Genomic DNA, 22,032 nt, shown 5'->3' on the forward strand with positions numbered 1-22,032 from the left:
TACACAACAATTTACTTGAGAGATGTCGCTTCAATAATATGGCCACTGTCAAAATGTATAAGTCCCTTTTTGACAGGATCCATTGAAAAGCTCTAATTTCGTATTCAAAACTATAATTCTTGGAATGTCTTTTACATAATTCTTTAAACCACAACCTGGCACTTTAACTCACTTCAAATTTTAAAAAATCACGTCTATGCTCTATCAAAATTTGACATAAGGCAGTTTCAAACCCATCAATCTTTTAAACTTTCATGGCAATCGTTTCAATTTGCAAAAAAGTCAATTTTCCAAAATCGTGTTTTATTTTTCTCTCTCTTCTTACTTTTCTACAGAACTCACAATTATTCATTCGAAAACACCTCAATCTCTTGCCAAGAACTTGCTCCTGCTACTTCATGTGTCATCAAAGCAATTTCAATTAAAATTCAGTAAACGTGTCGTTTGTATGTCTTTCTGGAACAATTCACCTAATTCCCACACCCTTTCTCCCTCCATAGCCGGCTCCGTGCCCATTTTCCATTTCATTTTAGCCCAAACATCAGCCTATATTTAAATCACTCATTCCATTCATTCAGCCAGCCATCCATCCATATCAAACCCTTCCACCCTTTTCCACATACATAGTGCTCGAATTAGCACTCTTGGCTGTCCAAAATGCAACCTGATTGTGTCAACTTCATTCCCAACTTTACTATTCACTCACTCTCCCTCCCTGATGTATATATGCCATACTGAATTATTAACATCTTCCCAAACAACCTAGTTTCCTTCCTTCCCTTATGGAATAAAAAACAAGCTCTATACAAAAATTCCCAGAAAACTCCCCTTAACACCAACTCGAACCTCAACTCAAACCCTTCTTTTTGATGATGTAAAGTGCTAGTTGATCCAACTATGAAAATATAGGCAACGAGAAAAACAACTTCAGGGATGAAAAATACAAAAAACTTGAACAAAAAAATAAACAACTTTATACCCGTTATCGAAGTGACCTATATCTGAAAGAGCCTCCTAGTTGAGTTGAAACTGGTGCGGTGCTGGTGCTGGTTTTGAAGCTTGCTGCTGCTTTTCGTGTTCACTTTGCGTCCCGAAAAATAGTGTAGGTACTTCAAATAGCATTAGCGCCTTTATGGTTGTTGTTCTATAAGTTTCCTACCATACCTACCCAGCTACCTACATTTTAAGTCTCATGTTCCCTAAATCATGTAGACCTATTCCCTTCTATCAACATAACTATAGAAGAAAAATGTATTTGTATGCCCAAGCCCCTCTAGTTCGTTAACCTAAACCAAAGAGCTGCTTCGGAGCTTTTTACCACCGATTGAATTTGTGTAGTTTTTTTAACGTGTTCTTTTTAACGTCGCTTTTCTTTCTTATTTTTGTTAGCCCAGGGTCTAACTCGGCAAATCCGTTTTTATGTAAAAATAAGAGAAGAAGAAGAGAACAAAAAAAGAAGAAAAATAAGGGAATAATGTCCCAACGACACGTCCTCCCTATTTTTTTGTGTTGCTCCTTTTTTGAAATATTGGTCGTTGGCCAAGGATATATTATAGACCTGGAGCTAAACTGTGTGTGAATAAGGGACATATATGGTAGGAAGGTGGAAGGTAGCTTCCAACCATTGTGCTGGCTGTATTCGAATCGTATGCGATGTTGGTCATTCCAATTGCAGACCTACGTTATACTGCAGTTGTAAAAATGACAAGAAGCTTTTGGAATATTGGTTTGCAAGGAGAGAAGCGGAGGGGGCCATGGATGGACACTGGACAGGCTAAATCTAAGGACATATATTTGATATTTGTCCGGGTTGAATACATGAACAATGGACAAAAGCCATAAACGAATTTACTAGTTTTAAAACAAAAGAAGAGAGGAGGATTTATTTTGTGTTCTAGAAAAGAGACCATGGTTATGCAATCAACTGTATAAATGGAGTCTGGATTCTGGACTCTGGACGTCGGTTGGTCGGCTAAAACATTCAATGCCTGGTTAGAGGTAGAGTCTAAAAATAATCTATGAAAAAGGGGATAAGATAAGCGAGAAGCTGGATGAATATCATCCAGGAATATATAGGTTACGAAGTAGATTATCATGTGTGTTGTGTGTTGTGTGTGTGTGTTGGTGTTAGTTCTCTTCGCTTTTCTTCTTCCATTTTCTGGTATGAATTTCATCATTGTGGTTGAATTGGCTATTTTGAGTTTAGGATTTTTGAAATTTAATGCGAAATGACATTTTCATAGTTGATGCATGTGTAAGACCTGAATTAAATAAGAAATCCGTATTAAGAGCTGACTTCCGAAAACAAACAATACAAAGTTTTGTGAAACGTCTATTCTTAGAAGTTGTCCCATAGGATTTAAGCATGAGCCAAGATCGCTGTGTTCCCTGTAAAAGAAATTGTATGGGTTTTTTTAAATAGGCAGTGTAGAATTTTTAAAATTAGTTAAGCGTGAAACTTAAATTTAAATACTTAAAAACTAACAACTTCCTTCTATTTTGACAGCTGTCAAATAAAATGTCATTCTAATGCTTTTGGATTTAGTTCAACGGTAAGTTCACATTGATGTTAAAATATTGTATCTATTAGAATTTAAAAAAAGAGGCTTTGATGCAAACCACACTGATAATCTGGAGTTTGTTTACAATCGATTAGTTTGCATCTCGTAGCATATGAAGGAATTTCAATATTCCATCCATGTTTCCATACAAAAAACCTAGTGAAATTCTTTGGACTCTTTCAATTCTTAATGAATGAATTCTATAGTATGGGTTCCAAACCACACAATAATATTCTAAAATAGGTCTTACGTATGCACAAAAAAGAGATCTGATAGTATTAGGGTCTGAAAAGTCTGATGAATTTCTTTTAATAAAACCAAGCATGGAGTTAGCTTTGCCAGCAATATATTCAACATGTTTGATAAAATTGAGTTTGAGGCAAAAACAACAGCAAGATTTTTCTTTTCATTGACTCTCTCAAGAACACTACTGCCAATTTTATATTCGAGAAAGTAGGATAGTAAGAACAATAGAATATAAAACATTGACATTTTGAAACGTTTAAATACAATTGATTTTTCCTTCACCATTTAATAAGCATGTTAAGGTCATCTTGCAAGCGGATGCAATAATCAGTTTGTTTTATGCATCTATAAAACTTAAGATCGTCAACAAATAAAAGTCTAAGAGAATTATGAAAAATATCTGGCACTTCATTAATAAAAATAAGAACAAGTAAGGGTCCCATGTGACTACCTTGTGGGACTCCTGATGACACATGTACAGCAGTTGAGAAAACATTACCAATTGAATGCGTTCTATTAGATAAGATTTCAACCATTGCACAATATTTGAATAAAAACCAATTCTTGATGTTTGTTGTGTAGAATAGTGTGGCTGACTCTATCAAAGTCCTTTGCAAAGTCAGTATAGATGACGTCAACCTGATAATCTGCCTAAATTTGATTGAAAACGTAGTTTGTGAAATTAGAAAGGTTAGTAATTGTCGACCTGCCCGACACTTCCTTAAGCAGAAATAAAAATGTATAACACACAAGTTTTTCAAAAAGTTTTGGAATGGTGGATAGTTTGCAGATTAAACGGTAGTTAGGTATTTTCTGTTTGGGTCCTACTTTTTGAATAGGAATTATGAACAAATTTGTCCATTCAGTGAGAAATTCACCTTTAGAAAGAGAGGGTTTAAAAAAAAACAGATTAATGTGTTTTTCTGTAAAACAAAATGTATTTGAAGTCTATATTCCTGGCTGTTCTTGAGATATAGCCGACGAGAAAAATATCCCACGCACACATAAACATCTATTTAAAAACCTTTGATTGTGACTTGTATCGACTTCAAAACGTTGAGTACAATATCTTTCTTACAATTCGTATAAAACTTCAAACTCAAGATTTTAATCAAACATGTAATAACAATGGTGGAGAAGTCGAAAAAAGTATTCCTTCAATACAATACAGTATTCCCCATACAATTTTTTTGGACAAAAATAGAATATTCGAAAATTCCAAAAACCAACCGATAGATTTTTATTAAATTTTCTATAAATGTTCTCTGGTTCTTTCTATAAAAAAAAATACTTTGTGTTGCTCCAGAAAAGTAGACCCCAAAGTACCGTTATTTTGTTTTAAAGTTATTCAAGAAATGCACTGATTGTAATAAGTTTGTATACACAAACTCTTATACTGCCTCAATAATGTTTGATGATCAAAAATGTCTTTATTTTTCGAAATTTGATATCTCGAAAACGGGTAATCACTTTCTTACAACATTGAAACGTAAAACAAATATTAATAAGGTCTGAATAACTGCATACTGAAGACAATTTTACACTCAAATTAAAAAAATCAAAAACGAACTCTAACGGTTTTCAAATACAAATTTTGGAAAATATGTAAAGGTTTTTTGACAAATCAAATGCCATATTAATTTTAAAAAAAATCATTTTTTGCAGGTATACATTTTTTAATCTTAAAACACGGTGAATATTTGTATACAGACTTTTTTGAATACTTGAAAAAGTTCGGGCTACCCAGTCGTACATTACATTCAATTACCATTTTTGAAAATATACATATTCGACTAATTTTAAACTCATCGAAAATGAAAAAAAGAGATTCCGATGCGACCCACACTGATAACTTCCCATCCCGTCTGTCGATTTGTCTTGCTTAAAAGTTTGTAGGTTTTCGTGTTGGTTTAAAAGTTGTCAGTTGAATTATTCTCAAAACATTTTAAATTACCAACAATATTTTTCATATACCTAAAGAAATAGTTTAAGTTTGAAAATCTAATTTTGTTAAATAGTTTTTAGTCGAAAACAATATTTTTACCAATTTCAGTAGCATTTCTTAAATTTTTACAAATTGGATGAATGAATTTAATTTTAGAGATATCAAGAACCGAACATCAATTTTTACCAAAATCCGTACTATTTTTTGTAGATTTTATTTTTTTATGAAAAAACGGACTGATTTTTATTAAAAAAAAAACTACTAAATGGCCAAAGCAATATTATCTGTGAAATAAAAAAAAGTTTGAAGATAATATTTTCAATGTTTGAATTGAATAATTTTTGAGTCGAAAATAAATTTTTACTAACTTTTATTATTTTATTTTTATGTTTTTTGTATAAAAAACATCAATTAAATTTTTCTCAAAATTTTACTGAATGTTGACAATAATATTTTTTAACAGATACAAATAAATAATTTTAAGCCAATATCTCAAAGTTTTGAAAAGATATATAAGTCAAAAATCAATTTTTACCAACTTTTATTAATTTTTTTGTTTAGGTTTTTATTTTTTGTAAAAAAAAAACTTTTAATTCGATTTTTCTCAAAATGTTACTGAATGTTGACTACAATATTTTTTAAAAGATACAAATAGTTGAAAGCCATTATCGTAAGATTTTGAACAGATATTTGTGTCGAAATTCAATTTTTACCAATTTCGAGGAATGTTTTTTTAAAACATTATTTTTCGTTGCATTTGTTTTGTTTGGAGATGAAATCATTTTTATTCGTAAAATTTTCAAGGTGACAATTTTTTTTCCGTTTTGTTTTTAATTATAAAAAAACCGTTTTTGTTTTTTTTTTCAAAAATATACTGGTTTGGTATCACGTAACAATATATAATTAAAAATTCAATTCAGGGCTCTTGTGTTATTGGTTCGAGAGATATTTGGGGTTAACCGAAATTTCCAACTTTTTTTTAAATTGCTATAGTAAAAAACCACCCACGCAATTTTCTTGAGAGGCCTTTCTACGTTATCTGTATAACAAAATTTATTTTTAGTCGATATCTCTTTCGGTTCTTATTTCGACTCCTTGAAACGTCGAGAAATGTCAAAATTTTCAATTCGACAAATCGGACCCATTACAATAACTTCCTATGGGAAGTTAATAAAGTAAAAAGAAGAAAAACTTTTTTATTTAGAAAGAATATTATGAAGATGTAGTCCGTGACGCCACGCCATTTACACTCTGGCGGTCGTTCAAAACTTCGCCACAAATTTCAGGGCTGCGGACGGTCAAAGCACCGATCTTCCAGGTCTTGACAACGTACCGGTGCACAATTTTTGGGATGTTCAGAACTTTTGCCTGGCCTTGTGCAACCAAGTTAAGTATTTCTAATATTTCTTAAACATTTTTAAACGCCTGACGAACAAACAGGACTTTTTTATCATTCCGAAAATTTATGTTTTAAATTCCATTGAACCATGACGAACCAAGTATACCAGACAAAACACCATAGTCTGGAGTATTGACGTTCATACGTTTAATGCAAATTTTGCAAAAACATTTAAATACAAACTTGAGAATGCAAACATAGGAACTTCTTCCAGATTACAAATAGAAAGGAAAAATTTTATAAGTATTTGTTAAATATCTAAATTTTAAAAGTTTTTGTTTGTTTCATGTTGTAATATTAATTTTCACGGATTTGTTGTTGTTGTTGACGGCTCACTTTGACGTTTAATATTTCACATCACTTGTTCAAAATGTCTGGCTTGTTTCCATGTGTCTTTTTAATAAGCGAAGCTGAATATTTACTCAGACGTCAAAAACGTCAAATTTTGTTCTAAGAAACATCCGTCATGTTGAAAAAAAAAATAAACAAATGAAAGCATCTAGTACTTAAATTTTGAATTGTTAAAATAGTTAGAAAAATAAAAAAAATCTTCCATAGTTCAATGTAGCCATAAATATTTACCAGATCAAATAATTTTAATTGTCCCCCTTGCACTAGTTTTTAACTACTCTTTTAAATATATCAGGAGGTATATCGGCCAAAACTCAATGCTCTTTTTGAGTTCGAAAATTCTTCAGTTCGTTTGAGTATTGCTGAGTGTCGCAAAATCCAGAAATACAGCGACTAGGAAACTTCCTTCTTAATAAAGTAATAATTGGTCATGTTATGTGGCTTGTTGCTTCGACTTGTTGGGATCATATGTCGTTCAAGTAATAATCTTCAATCGCTGCCGGACGAAAAAAGTTTCGTTATTGCAAATTAATGTCGGGAAATCGATGAATCGGGGTCATCAGGAGCCCTTGCACTTGCAGCGGCAATAAGCTGGAATGAGCATGCATTTCAATAATGCACGACCTCACGGAATCAGCAATGTTTCCACCTTCTGTACCGATTGTAAGGGTTCAATTATGACGTTATAGCGTTATGTTCAAAAATTGATGAATTGATAAATCACAACGTGACATTATGACGCTTCATTTTATATATAATTTTTGATGACACTTCAAGTGACTGTTAAAGGACCTAGATTTCAACGGACTGTTGCGAAAGCCAATTTATTTATTAATTGTATTTAGGTCTAAGCTGTTTTTTCTTACACCAGAGTGAAAAACTTTTGAGATCTAGTGAAATAAGGTAGGAATCATGCATCTACGTAATAGACTTGAAACATTTTGTGTCATCAACGTAAAAGAAGACAAGGGAATATTTAGAAATCAACTCCATATCATTAATGGTGAGTATAAATAGGACAGGGCCAAAGTGACTATCTTTTTATACGCCAGAGGCCTTTGCCGATTCTGTAACAAAAGAAAGGTTTAAGGTGGAGGGTTTAGGAGCTTAGTTTGTCGTAATTTTGGAGTTTCGTGAATTTGGTTTAATTGAAATTGGTTTTTGAAATTTTTTATTTTTGTGATTTCAATTTTACCTCTGATTTTGGATTTCGACCGACAGGCGAAGAATTGACAAATCTTCCAAAAGTAATTTTTAAGTTGTAAGTCACTAGGCTCTAGTTCTCTATGGACTGTTGCGCCACCTATTATTTTTGTTGTTGCTAATCATTCTTAATTATTCAAAATATATTTGAACCATGGGAACTAACCACTTTCTTTAAGAGGACTTCCGTTCTATGCATTGGAATTCTCACTTCCATTAAAATTCCATCAAAAATGTAAAACTTCCTTTATTTTGTTGTTTGAATAAATTCAAACATGTTGCTATAGAAACCTGCTTTTGTTCTAAGATTATAGTATATTTAAAAAGAATTTGATTAAGAAAGTAAATCATTATAAAAAAAATCAATGAACATTTTTACAAACAATATAAAACATGATAACAACGACTTCCATTATGTAAATGTACCTAAGTAAATTCTTCAATTTATTAAAACGTTTAAGTTTTAATATTTTCTCTTATCTAAACAAGTTTAATCTAATTAACACGACGAAAGTTTATAAGGTTATAAGCACACGCTTGCTTGGGTCATTGTACCATTTTATTACTACAAATTATTCGATTCAAATTACTACTTGTGGTTCTGAATTTTATTCAAATTAAAAACAAAAACATATAAACTTTCAATTAAATTAATGTTATCTGGTTTTATTTTCCTTATGAGTCAAGGTTAACCCACAAAACAAAAACAAACATATCAAGGCCATCAAGGGAATGTAACAATGTGAATGAACTGAAAGTGTGTGTTGTGTTTTGAAAATATAAACAAAAATTACTTCAAATTGTTTTGTGTGTTTTGTAAGATTATAAAAGATTTGTTTAAAAAAATATTTGGGGAAAAAATAAACAAAAATTCTAAATTTTGTGAAAAACAATTCACAATTCCAAAACTTTTTAAATGTATTTAACAACAATTATAGACAGATATTTTAGAATTTTTAATTTTTAAATAATTTCGTCTTGATTTCTTAATTGATATTTAGTAATAAATTTACAAAACTAAGTTATCATAGAAATTTCGTATTGTTTTTGGTTTTGTATTCTATACAAATATTTTCTTCTTTCCTTTCAGGTGTACTTAAAGAAAATATTTGAGGATTTATTAAGTAACAAAAGAAAACAAAAGGTAAGTTAACATTATAAAAAAATCTAATAAAATAATAAAATATTTGAGATACATTTTTAGACGCATTGAAAAAAAAATAACAACGGATTTCTTGAAAAAGTTTGAAAAATTAGAATGACATTACATTTTTTTTTTTAGATAGATTTTTTTTGTTTGTATATCTTTTCTTTATTAAGTCCTCAAGCGTTAGCATAAAGTGATTGCTTATGCGAATGTCGTTGTTTTATCTGTTTCAGGAAACTAAGGTGTAAACCACCACAAACTAAAATAAAAATTCCCTCGTTCGGCTTGCCTATGTATCGGATCGCTTCGTAAGACCACATCTACCGCACTGGACACCGTACACCATCTGACACCTTCAGATATAGTCAGCAAACAAATTGCTGCAAACTCTGCTGTTCGCCTCAGAGCTTCATCATAGCTGGCTAATAACAGCATTGGCTACTCCGTAATTCTTAATTATTTAGAATCAATTCCAAAGTACACAGACTTCACCATTCCCCAACTTTCAAATTTCTTTACCTTCTTTCTGGGAGAATAGGGCATTCCTGGAAGACGAGTCGATCCACTTCTGTACAGATGAAGCAAAAACTAATGAGAGGGTGGGTACTCTGATCGACTTAAATAAAGTCTCTAAATTTGGATTTCTAATCACTGTATCGTATTTCAAACAAAAGTTTTCGTGATAAAAAAAGTCTAGTCTTGGCTTAAACGTCTGATATCCGGATCCAAAAGGATGCAAATCACCACCTGTCAGGCTCCTAAAACACTTGACCTACTATAGATTTAAAGGGCTCAAGGTTCTTGATATCTCTTTAAGCTGATTGTAAGCGTGATAATTGGTGTCTTAACCGAACACTGTCTAATAGGAAAGTACGCCCCTCGGCTAGGTGTATTCTCAGATGATTGGACGAAGAAAATGACAAAACAGTTCTTCACTTCCTAGGCACATATCCTGCTCTAGCCAAGAAATGTTAGACCTTTACCTAGGAGAGTTCTGATATAACCACCTAAACGATCTCAAACACACTTACACAAATATGATTCACGTGTCAAAAGTAACTCCTATTGGCTTCATTGAGCTAAGAAGAAGTCTTCAAAATTCGTGTGGTATTATAATGGAGCAACAACTGGCTTAAGTGTGTAATACTCCATCACGGACAGACACTTTAACCTAACCTAACCTGAAAGTTAGAACATTGATTTTGATATCAGTTTGAGATCGAACTTCGATTTCCTGGGCCATCAAATTTTAAATTTGAAATTAGATAATGCGAAGGTAGACATTTTGCCTGTGTGTGCAGACATTTATTCTGTTTAAAGAAGGTCTGTTTAGTCTGTTAGACATTATATCCTTACAAAAAGCCAAAATAAACAGTTTGTCATATTTTATGTTGAAAAACGATAAAAAAAAGTCTCAATGGACATTATTTGGCCCAGTACTTACCCACAATCCCTGTTTCTCTCTGGACAGTGGATACCTAAAGCCTTCCAAACTAATACGACCCCTTTACCTATGCTACAATCTATGGAAGTTACAAGGAAGACAATAGAGCAATGTATCGTTTCTCAATTTGTGCAACCTTAACGGTGATGGACATTCTATCCAGAGATATTTTGTAATGCCAAAAGTCTAATAAGTCTACATCTATCGCTAATTCAAAACTTACAAATATTGATAGAATGTCGGAAAATTATATAAAACAAATCTTTAGAACTTCGTGTTATTTAACAAAGATTGAAGTCCTTTAAGCTAGAAGCTCTGGTAGTTTTAAGCTTTTGAGTATTGTTTATTACATTTATGTATAGTTCAATAAATATTAAAAAAAAACTCAATAATAAATTAACAGCTAGTTCTTAAAAAATTTGAAAAAGTCAAGCCTATTTTATACAGTAATATAATGTACGTTGAACCTGGTTTAACGTTTAAGATGATGTCTTAATTAATAATCCATGTTTTCGACCTAGATCGCCGAACGAAAAATGACAAATCAATAAAAGATTCACGGCAATTACCGCGCTTTTTTTATATCAGTTTGCTTAGAATACAGTTATGTTCTAAAATTTCAAAGCCACTTAGAGCTAAACGGTGATTTCTTAAGAGCTTGAGAACTTTTAAAAAAAAAAAAACGCATACAATTTGCAAAATCTCATCGATTCTTTATTTGAAACGTTAGATTGGTCCATGGCATTTACTTTTTGAAGATCATTTTATTTAAATGTTGACCGCGGCTGCGTCTTAGGTGGTCCATTCGGAAAGTCCAATTTTGGGTAACTTTTTCGAGCATTTCGGCCGGAATAGCTTGAATTTCTTCGGAAATGTTGTCTTCCAAAGCTGGAATAGTTGCTGGGTTATTTGTGTAGACTTTAGACTTGACGTAGCCCTACAAAAAATAGTCTAAAGGCGTCAAATCGCATGATCTTGGTGGCCAACTTACCGGTCCATTCCTTGAGATGAATTGTTCTCCGAAGTTTTCCCTCAAAATGGCCATAGAATCGCGAGCTGTGTGGCATGTAGCGCCATCTTGTTGAAACCATATGTCAACCAAGTTCAGTTCTTCCATTTTTGGGAACAAAAAGTTTGTTAGTATTGAACGATAGCGATCGCCATTCACCGTAACGTTGCGTCCAACAGCATCTTTGAAAAAATACGGTCCAATGATTCCACCAGCCAGCGTACAAACCACACCAAACAGTGCATTTTTCGGGATGCATGGGCAGTTCTTGAACGGCTTCTGGTTGCTCTTCACTCCAAATGCGGCAATTTTGCTTATTTACGTAGCCATTCAACCAGAAATGAGCCTCATCGCTGAACAAAATTTGTCGATAAAAAAACGGATTTTCTGCCAACTTTTCTAGGGCCCATTCACTGAAAATTCGACGTTGTGGCAGATCGTTCGGCTTCAGTTCTTGCACGAGCTGTATTTTATACGGTTTTACACCAAGATCTTTGCGTAAAATCTTCCATGTGGTCGAATAACACAAACCCAATTGCTGCAAACGGCGACGAATCGACATTTCACGGTCTTCAGCAACACTCTCAGAAACAGACGCAATATTCTCTTCTGTACGCACTGTACGCATTCGTGTGGTTGGTTTAATGTCCAATAAAGTAAATTGAGTGCGAAACTTGGTCACAATCGCATTAATTGTTTGCTCACTTGGTCGATTATGTAGACCATAAATCGGACGTAAAGCGCGAAACACATTTCGAACACTGATTTTGGTAATAAAATTCAATGATTTTCAAGCGTTGCTTGTTAGTAAGTCTATTCATGATGAAATGTCAAAGCATACTGAGCATCTTTCTCTTTGACACCATGTCTGAAATCCCGCGTGATCTGTCAAATACTAATGCATGAAAATCCTAACCTCAAAAAAATCACCCTTTAATATTGTGTCTGTAGATCGAATATACAGCTTTTGAAAGGTTGTAAGACAAGGATGATGCATACTTTTCATAGCTTACAATTTTATAGTACACCTTATGGCAAACTCTATATTTATATTATTTCAGGGGTCCCTCAGAGTTTTATTCTTGGACCTCTATTATTTCCACTTTACGTTAATGAGCTTCCTCGGCTGGTTAAATCTTGTAAAGTTCATATGTTTGTTGAAGATGTAGAACTATCTACTCCTGTAGATGGCATAAGAAATGCTATTAACTATGTTAATGAGAATCTAGTAGCTATACAACAGTGGGTTTTCAAGCATAACATCACCCTCAATCCAAGAAAATCTAAAACTTTGTTTTTTTACCAACGCGTCATAGATGAGTCAAGCTTTCCAACGGTTCTGCTGCTTGGCTGAGTTATTGAGTTTCTAAAGTCTGCTAGAAATCTAGGTATTATTTTTAACGAGACTTTGACTTGGAATCACCATGCAGCTACCGCAATTGGCAAGTTATATAGTGTTTAGCGTCTACTGTCAGTAGTAAAATGTTGCTTGTAGGATCTCTTCTATTACCTATTCTACTGTATGGATGTGAAGTCTGCAAATACAAGGCGAAAACTTTATGTTATATACAACAAATTTGCCAGCTACATCTTTAGTAAAAGATATTAAAGATACCATATTTCATGTTATTCTAAACAAATAACGGGTCTGACTTTCGATAACCTTATAAAAATTAGAACTCTAATTCAGATGTACAGTATGTGCAGTCTCGTCACCATGATTATTTGCGCAACCAATTAATTTTTTTCAAATTCGCTAAGAACTGTTGTATTCATCCAAACAAAATTTTCTTGCATGCAGTGTGAACGTTCATCTTTTGTCCATGCCACTCAATTTATAAACTCAGTACCTATTACAATTAGAAGAATAATTAACACAAACGCATTCAAATATCGTCTTTTAACGCATCTGACCAATGAAGGTTAGGGTTATAATTAATAAAAAAAATTAAAAAAAAAACAGCAAACAAATATTAAAAGTTGTGAACTATAATTTTAAAATTATATTTTTAGTATCTACTTATTTTGAAATTCTCGAACGCTCTTATATATTTTATAAAGCCTTTACAAATTATAAAGTTGTAATCTCAATGTGAATAAGAATAAGTAAATAGAAAATATTCAGGAAAATATAACTCTTTTCGTAAACAAATAACTTGAAAACCCCTATATCCACACAAATAAGTCCTCTTATTAAAGTTAACTATGACCATCATGAATATTCTGTTTTTGTTAGGGGCGGAAATTTAGATAATTAAATATACCAACACCATAAGCAACTCATCAAATAAATCTGAATTGTAGAATTTTAGGAAATATCTATTCAAATGAGAAAATAACTTATCAACAAGTCAACAATTCTATTTAAATTCAGAAATCGTTCTTTTGAGATTGGTATTAAGTTCAGATTTTTGTTTTTAGAAATTTTTTTAAGTAAACCTTTGCTTTTTTACCTCTATTAAAAATTGTCCAATACATATTTATAAAATAAGTTTTTTTTAATTTTTAATAGCCATTCAGTTTAAAGTTTATTATTAAAATTAAAAAATACCAAATTTTTACCTGTCTTAAATGTACATACATTTAAAAGTCCTTTGATTCAAAATTAACTTATTTCGTTATGTACTCGAAACTAGATTTTGCAATTAGGTTTGAGAATATTGTCCGCAGATTTATTCAAAAAGAAATGGTCTTTTCTCTGTTTTTATTATTTCAATTAAATGCGCGTTATTTTAATAATTTAAGTAAATTTTTGTCAAAAAATTATTTTGATTTCTAACTATGACAATTCTTTTATTAGAAAATTAGTCAAGTTTGGGATTGAGTTTTTTTTTTAATTTGAAAAATTTCGTATACAATAAGCAATAAGGCAATAATTTTAAAACCATAAATAATAATTTGTATCTTTCCAACAAGTATAGAATTTTTAATCGCTAAGAATGCTCAATAATTCCAATACGATCCTAAATATAAATTTAAACAAAATATTCCACATACGCCCAGTGACCCAAAATGAATAAATTAATGATCTATTAGATCTGTTCGAGCTTCGCCCGTCTTTAGATATTATATCCACAGCAATGCTTACCATTACGGCCGCAGCTGTTTTTGCCATTACCAATAGAATAAAACAACCATAAATAATACAAATAAAATATTAGAACTGTAAGTTAAATAAAAATCACACTGAATCATTAGAAATGGCCTACAATTTTTTTATTAATTAAATTTGAATGTAAAATTGTTTATAAATTTAAAAAAATATCTGTTTTTACAGAAATTGAGTAAAATCGGTCAGTTTAGTGAGAGAAAAACAAAGTAAACAATTTAAAAAATTAAAGGCATGTGTTGTCAAAACATACCAGAGTTAGTAAATATTGATTACTTTTTGTAAGTTATTTGAGTTTCCATTCCAATTACAAATAATTAGTGATTAATCTTTTTTTCAATTACATTTGCACCTAATTTTTCAATAACTTGTATTTGTAATTAGTAAACTAAACTTTTCAATTACTTGTAATTATAATTGAAAAAAAAATCACTAATTTCATGTAATTGAAAATTGTAATTGTTTTGTTAAAGTTATTGAGAAAAAAATTACAGTAAGGTGATTGATTTCCTTCTTTTTTTTTTTTTGATTTTGTAACATCGCGTAAAAAGTGACTGACGAAAACAATATTCTATTGAATCCTGACAGCTTTTTTTCTTAACATTTTAAAATTCCCAGCAATATTCTTCATACAAAGAAAATTTAGTTTTTTTAAATAGATTTTTAGTCGAAAATAATATTTTTACCAATTTCAGTAGCATTTCTTAAATTTTTACAAATTGGATGAATGGAATTAATTTGCGAGATATCAAGAACCGAACATCAATTTTTACTAAATTTCCGTACTATTTTTTGTAGATTTTATTTTTTTCTGAAAAACGGACTGTTGGATTTTTATAAAAAAAACTACTGAATATCGAAAACAATATTATCTATGAAATAAAAAAAGTTTGGGGACAATATTTTACATTTTTAAAAAGCTATTTAAGTCGAAAGTAAGTTTTTACCAAGTTTTGGTATTATTTCTTTTATGGGATTTTTTTTTAAACTGTCAATTAGATTTTTCTCAGAATTTTACTGAATGTTGACAACAACATTCTTTAAAAGATAAAAGTAGTTTAAAGCCAATATCTCAAAGTTTTGAAAATATATTTGTGTCTAAAATCAATTCTTACCAATTTATATTAATTTGTTTGTTTAGGTTTTTATTTTTTTCTAAAACAACTGTCAACTTGATTTTTCTCTTTTTTTTTCTTTTATTTCGACTCTAGGGGCCTTCAAACGTCGAGAAATGTCAAAATTTCCTTAGGAAGTTAATAATTGAAAAAGTGCATGCAGATTTCAATTACAAGTAATTGTATACCTTATTGTATTATTTTAAAAAAAATTTTACCAACTCTTTATCATACTAAACAATTAAGAATTTACTGTTTCCAAAAAAATGTAATTTTAAAAAATTAAAAAATATTACAGTAAGACCAAAATTAAAGAAGAAAAACACAAAATCCCTTACTTCAAAAGCCTATATTAAAAATTCATCTGAAACGATTTACAAAAAATCACTTAATGAAAACATAAAAATGAATTATGACGCATAAAAATCCTTCAAAACTACTCTTCAAGTAAGATAACCTCCAGCACCTGTTAAAAATTTAAAAGTCTCTTTTGTCGATCCAAAACTTCTTCTTTTTCATTTTGACCTTCAAAGAAACTTTTGTGTTGTAACATCACCTCAAAACTCAATTTTAATAAAATTTTCAACCGATTATCTTTCCATGCCTTTTGACCTTTATTTTTTCAATATCATTTTCCAAGCTTTCACTCGGAATCATTATAATTAAATTTAATGTTTTCCTTACGACTCGACTGCTTAGGGCAATTACCCTGACATCCATACATAAAATTAAAATGAGATAAAATGAAATCCTATCCAAAAAGCAAACAAAAAAAATATGTAATTAATAAAATTGTCTGCGGCATTAATAAACATCTGCGATGAGAAGGGGAGGGAAGCATGTCTGTGAAATTCTTGTTCTTTTTGTGTTCATAAGAATTTCATTTATAGCCGAACGACGAACAACAACGACGTCGAGTAAGGTTGTTCGCATAGTCTCGATCTGTGTGTATATTTGTGTTTTTCGTCCTTGAATCGGTCAGGATTTATTGCTCCCTAACCTTCATTGGAAATAGATTCTTCTCTATCTCTGGCATACCTATCAACTTTTTTAGTCTACTCTATATTTTCATAAATTTAATATTTAGGATAGATTCGAAAACATCATCCTCTGCATTGATATATTGAAATGTTTCGTTCAAAAGATTTCTTTATGAGTGGAGATAAAGAAATCATTTGAAAAACTTGGTCACATTTGATTTAGGATTTATTGATGAAGAAAGGACCATAATAAGGATATGGTGGTCATGGCAATGCAGATAAAATATGATTTTATATGTGATGTCCGATGGACCGGACGGACGTGGCTTAGCGTGGGCGAAATTGATTTCGTGTGCAACCATAAAAAATATCATATTTTTCTATATATTCTATTGAATAAGTCAGATATGATAAAATTGAAATAAATCAATTTAATACATAACACGTGTTGTTTAACGAAAATTTTATGAAAATAAAATTTTATTACTTACTTCGCCTTCTGACCTTTGGGAAAATTTGGAGGCAGAAAAAGTAGATGAAAATAAAACATTTGTTTGTTTTGGACAAGACTGTAGCTAGATGATATTGATTTAAGTTTTTTTTGCTACAATAACACTACTAGACTAAGTTAGGAGTCGGGGCCCCGAGGCTCCAGACCATAATGTCCGGTTACTCCCAACTTCCATTCAAACCAAATACTTAAAAATTGAATATATGTTTATTTTAATAAATAGAAATTTATGTTAAACTTGGAAAAATAACATAAACTTCAATGAAGTTCCAATTTCTATAAAGAGAAAATTACTTATACTCCAATGCTCCTTAATACCTTGGAGTGACTTCGGATGCAAAGCTTAACTTGAAGTACAGAAGAGTGCAATGGCTTATAGGAAAGAATTCTGACCAGAACAAACCAATGTTTTATAAGCAAGTATTGAAACTCGTTTGAACATATCGTATCGAACTATGGGACTGTACAAAGAAACCAAATTCTGTACCAATCCAAAAATTGTAGAACAAAATCCTTCGTGAAATAATAAATGCTAATTGGTATATAAGAAATAGCGATCTGCATGGGAAATTCAAATTCAAATAGTTACAAAAATAGTGAAAAAACACTCTTTATCATATAATCAGCGAATTCAAAGTGGGACAAACCTTAACATCGTTTTGGAGAACGTAAAAGAGAGCTGTTTTTAGGAAAAAACGTACTTTTAGTTTTAATAAATCTCTTCTTCTTTGGATTAGAAATTAACTTGTTAACCTTTCAATAGAAATTGTATTTGACGGTTTCGAATCTGAAATTCATAAAATAAATGCTGGTGTTCCGCTTTATCTCCCACTCTGTTCTTTATATTCATAATCACTTCTAATCCATTAAAACTGTTTTGCTGACGACAGTGCAGTCGTTTCTAGACAGTCATTGTTGTCCTTCGGATGTGGAACTTCAACGGTAGCGTATGGTAAGCATATTAATTTCCAACCTCGACAGTATTAACCGTGTAGAATTTAATGCTTCAAGAACTCAATGCTGTGTCGTGTTGTTAAAGCGTTACATCAAGAATACTAATCAACTTTCATTACTCCGTTTGTGTATCACATATCACTTATGGAATGAACCCATATTGAAAATTGTCCAAAATTCTGCTAGGCGCTTAGGGTTTCTCCGACGACGCACGGTGCAACAGATTTCCCACCCCTTCTGTTGTTCACAAAGTCTTAATTCTTCCAAAAGTTTAATATAATTCTCAGAGTTCCGTAGATGCCCCTAAAACAAGTTTAAGTCTTTTAAACATGATCCAACAATTCAGCCGTAATACTTGTAATTCTATCAGACCTTTTTTTTAACTGCACATCGAGAATGTGAAATGCTTTTCACAATTCTGTTCTTCTCTATCATTTTGATATTCAGACCTTTAAGACCATCGCATTGTGGAAACACTGGCGTTGGTGCGCTGATGGGACCGCCCAATCCACCGATTGACATAATTCAATCCAAGAAAGGAACGACCCCTTCAGTTGCACACCCGTTTAAGGAACCGACGTAGTTGCAAATTTCCAAGCCATCTACACCCGCCAAATCTAGTACGGGACCATGTGCAACAACAGCCTTAGAGGATGGTAAGACGGTCTCGAAGGAGACGAATCTGGAGAGTGCTTGTGAAAGTAGTGCAAGGGCCCATGTCCCCGAATGCAGCTCTAGCATAACTCCTTCACCTTCGTCAAGCAGAAGTGTCATGGACGTTACTACATTAAGTACTATTACGACAAAAACGGTGATCGAAAAAAAGACTACCAAAACTCTCACCGAAGACAGAATACTTCAGAAGAGAACACGAAACATTGAACGGACAATTTGACGCCTATCCAACAAAGATCCGAACTCCTTAACGGCAAGGGATAAGATAGTGCTCGAAAACGCTGTACGCAACCTTAAGACACTGACAGCAACGAATAAAAACAAAAATATAGAGACTAAGAACATGATGAAGGGGAAGGAGATGGTGGGCCTCATCTGGACCCTGACTCAGTGGCAAAAACGTCCAAGAGAACAAGGCAGAGGAACAGTCACTCTAGGATCTCTCAAAAAACCGGACTGAATCCGATGGCAAAACGCTTGAGTTCCTTGTGATATTCTGGCTGATATTCACAGTCCAGAAACAGAGTCTCATACAGAAACCCTAGTACCATCGGATATTATAACGGAAGAAAGGATAAAATTTGCATTTCACTCCTTTTCCCCGTACAAATCCCCTGGTCTAGACGGAATTTTCCCTATGATGCTTCAGAAGAGCATAAACATTATCATCCTACACCTAGCTAGCATTTTCAATAATAGCCTTTAATGGGGGTATTTTCCCCTTATCGTGCCGTGAGGTAAAGGTAGTTTTCATCCAAAGACTTTAGACTCATTAGTCTAACATCGTTTATTTTGAAAACTTTTGAAAGGCTAATTGATATACACATCCGAAGCACCCTGAAATCGGCCTGTATATCGGAATTTCAACATGCCTAGATTAAAGGAAAAAGCGTTAAAACAACATTGCACAGTGTTGTTATCGTCATAGAAAAATCACTGAATGACAAGGAATACACCCTAGCAACGTTCTTGGATATTAAGGGAGCCTTCAATAACGTGAAGAACGAAACAGTGAAGCAAGCCTTGGACGACCACAAAGTCGAAAAGGCAATAACATAGTGGATAATGTGTATTCTCAGAAAGAGACAAATTAACCCAACACGCCGCCGTCTAGCAAATGGAGTAGGAACTGTGGGCTGACAGTCAATCCAGCTAAAACAGAACTAGTGCTATTTACTAACAGGCGCAAAATACTTGATTTTAAAATACCTTCAATTGAAGGCTGCCCTCTCAAAATCTCTGATCACGAAGTGATCTTAGATAAAAAACTAAACTGGGGCCTGAACACCAAAGATAGATTTAAAAAGGCATCGATTGCCTTTTACTCCTGCAATAGAATTTTCGGGAAAACCGGGGGCCCAAACCCTGAAATTATAAGATGAATTTATTCGGCAATAATTAGACCAATACTAACCTATGGTAATTTGATATGGTGGAGCTTTGGAAAAGAGCACGAACCTGAAAGCTTTGACAAAAATTCAAAGACTTGCGTGCACTGCCATTACGGGAGCAATGAGATCCACTCCAACTGCGGGACTGGAAGTTATTCTAAATCTAATTCCCTAGACCTCCTTGTTCAAGAATCTGCGGCCAAAAGTGCCTTGAGACTTAGTCAAACTAAAGTCTGGATAAACAGTTCCATAGGACATGCCCAGATCCTTCATAAAGTTATGAGTCATAGTACAACAACAGACTATAAAATACCCGAACTTGATTTTCATAAACCATTCCAGGCTGCCATCCCAAGCAGAGAGGAATGGATAGATAATATACCATACTCCAGTGAGTCGCCAATAGCTATCTATACCGATGGCTCTAAAATGGACACTGGTGTCTATTCTGAAGCTCTCAAGTTAACCGCATCGCTTAAGCTTCCAAATTACAGTAGCGTATTCCAAGCGGAGGTCCTGGCAGTGACAACAGCTGCTGAAAAGGTATCAATGATGGCGATACCACGAGCTGATATCACCTTTTACATTGATAGCCAAGCGGCAATAAAAGCGATTACTACAACTGAGGTAAAATCAAAGCTGGTTTCATGCTGCCGCGAAGAGCTTAAAGTTCTTGGCGAACAGCACAATATTAAACTCTGCTGGGTCCCAGGCCACAGCGATATCCTAGGCAACGAGAAAGCTGATGAATTAGGAAGACGAGGGTCAATGCTTGACGTAAGCCAAGCTCAGCTAGTTAGCCCCCTAAATCTCAAAAAGAATAACTATCACGGCCGATGAAAGGTGGAACCTTCTTTATACCTGCGGCACTACAAGAAAGATCTGGTCCTGTTTTAACAAACAAAGAACGGAAAGAATTATGCAGCTACACAAGGGATCACTTCGATCTCTTGTAAGCATTATCATCGGACAAAATCTGTAAGGTTATCATATGAAAAAGATGAGAATCAGTTCAGATGATCTATGCAGATGATGCGGTGACGAGGAGGTGCATGAAGACACTCCGCACTTTCTGTGTCACTGTCCCGCACTCTCCCATCAAAGTCAGAAACTGCTTGGCAACTATTTCTTCGGGGATTTAGAAGAACTCTCTAGTACGGCAGGTACTAACATTCTGAACTTCGTCAAAGGCTCTTAATGGCTTGTATAACTGGTTTTTCTTATTAGCTTTAGTAGCAATACTCACGGGTATCACAATAGATCTTGCTCTCAGTGTGACGTTAAAGATATCAACTGTCAGTCCCTCAACCTAACCTAACCTATCGCATTGTGTTTAAACTGTAAACATGTCAATAGTATTAACAAATCTATGAATGCCCGTTACTTATAAAAAAAAGTCGATCTTTCATAGGTTGAACCTGATTCACTGGGGGTTTGTGTGCGGTAAGAGTCCCACACCACTCGGAACTGATTCTTAACGATTCTCTTTAGAAAATTTCCATCGGATAGGACAAAACAAAATTCAAATCCAAGCAGAAAAAGTCCAATTTTCTGTTAATCAAAGATATGTCAGAATTTAATAATTTGGCTTTAATGTATTTTTTCCTTTCTTTTCTTAGCTTTCTTAAGATTTTTAGCTTGTCTCAATATAATACAAATTTATTATAGTTACTTTTTAAATTGTCTCAGTTTGGTTGTTTGTTTGTTTGTCCATCCTTCAAGTAGCAACGGAGCAAAATTATGACATTATTTTGTGTGTCGGGGTAGTTACGATCCTATATGTTGTCTTAAGCTACATTTTACTGCAGTAAAATACCTTATTCACAGCTTATTCGAGCGGTAACACTCATAATTAGATAACCAATACATTCTTTTCTTAGAACTCTAATTGGTAGCATGTCATTAGGTGCTGCTTGCTTTTGGGCCTAATTCTTAATTGCCTATCCTTAGGCTGAACTTGACCCTGATTTACATAATAACAAACATGACGAT

General features: G+C 32.9%; 1 protein-coding gene across 3 annotated transcripts in view; it reads left to right on the top strand.

Moving 5' to 3' along the window:
• Positions 1–22,032, top strand: part of LOC129942285 (solute carrier organic anion transporter family member 5A1) — a 208,825-nt gene that overhangs the window by 131,177 nt on the left and 55,616 nt on the right. For all 3 annotated transcript variants that reach the window (XM_056051153.1, XM_056051152.1, XM_056051154.1), the window contains one exon: positions 8,796–8,849. The gene's annotated coding sequence lies outside the window, so the exon portion shown is untranslated. The remainder of the gene's footprint in view (positions 1–8,795; positions 8,850–22,032) is intronic.

This window comes from Eupeodes corollae, chromosome 1 (genome assembly GCF_945859685.1).
Source record: "Eupeodes corollae chromosome 1, idEupCoro1.1, whole genome shotgun sequence".
Taxonomy (NCBI): Eukaryota; Metazoa; Arthropoda; class Insecta; order Diptera; family Syrphidae; genus Eupeodes; species Eupeodes corollae.